At 36.6% G+C, this 1,176-nt stretch overlaps 1 pseudogene; it reads left to right on the top strand.

Moving 5' to 3' along the window:
• On the top strand, positions 1 to 426 carry LOC114221346 (large ribosomal subunit protein eL32 pseudogene; annotated as a pseudogene).
• The last annotated feature ends 750 nt before the right edge of the window (positions 427 to 1,176 follow it).

Here is a 1,176-nt window from a genome sequence, read left to right as displayed (position 1 = left end):
GTGGCAGCCATCTGTTACTGGGCATCATGGCTGCCCTCAGACCTCTGGTGAAGCCCAAGATCATTAAAAAGAGGACCAAGAAGTTCATCCGGCACCAGTCAGACCACTATGTCAAAATTAAGCGCAACTGGCAGAAACCCAGAGGCATTGACAATAGGGTGCACAGAAGATTCAAGGGCCAGATCTTGATGCCCAACGTTGGTTACGGGAGCAACAAGAAAACAAAGCACATGTTGCCCAGTGGCTTCTGGAAGTTCCTAGTCCACAACGTTAAGGAGCTTGAAGTGCTGCTGATGTGCAACAAATCTTACTGTGCAGAGATTGCTCACAATGTCTCCTCCAAGAACCGCAAAGCTATTGCCAGCTCAGCTGGCAATCAGAGTCACCAATCCCAACGCCAGGCTGCACAGCAAAGAAAATGAATAGACAGCTTGTTGTGCACATATTTGTGTTAATAAAACCATAAAACCTAAAAAAATGTTTACTTAAATGTTTATGACTGGAAAATGGCTAAAAAGAATTCTAGGTAAATCGGATATAATATTGAAAACACAGTGTTAATCCTCTGTGTAAAAAAAAGAAAAAGAAAAAATCTAATCCTTAGGAATGCTAAATATTAGAAGAAATATACCAATGATAACTGGTCTCGCTAGTAAAAGTATACTTGATTTTTTCTTTCCATTTTTTGCTTTTCCTAATTACCTGCATTAAGTACTGAGTAAATTAAGAGGAATTTCAAATTATAATTAAGTATAGTATTATATTAACAATAAAATATAATAAATTTGGCTCAGTGACTCCTAGTTTTAAAGAAGAATTGATATATCTTATATTTGCTCACCTATTATGAAACCTCAATAACTATACAGTTCACTTAATTCTTTCTGATAAAAATTGTATTCACAATGTCTGAATATTTATTATTCATTAACTTTCTCAGTATTAAATCTAGAGAGTTAATCGATGGCAAAAAAATTCCTAGGGGGCAGGAAAGTAGGCAGATTAGGAAAATGTCTATCTACAAATTGATAGAGAAAAGAAAAAGCTGAGGGTCTTGCTCAGTTTGATCTCTTTGGTACAACAGAGAATATAGTAACTTTCCTTCCTCTGAGAGCTCCTCAGAAAATGCAGATTGCAAAATAATATCCAGGACACACTGGGACAATTTCTGGAGCC

Source organism: Eumetopias jubatus, unplaced genomic scaffold, assembly GCF_037043125.1.
Source record: "Eumetopias jubatus isolate StellerSeaLion01/CBP00866 unplaced genomic scaffold, mEumJub1_p1.0 scaffold_7, whole genome shotgun sequence".
Classification (NCBI taxonomy): domain Eukaryota; kingdom Metazoa; phylum Chordata; class Mammalia; order Carnivora; family Otariidae; genus Eumetopias; species Eumetopias jubatus.
This window is presented reverse-complemented; position numbering and strand designations above follow the sequence as displayed.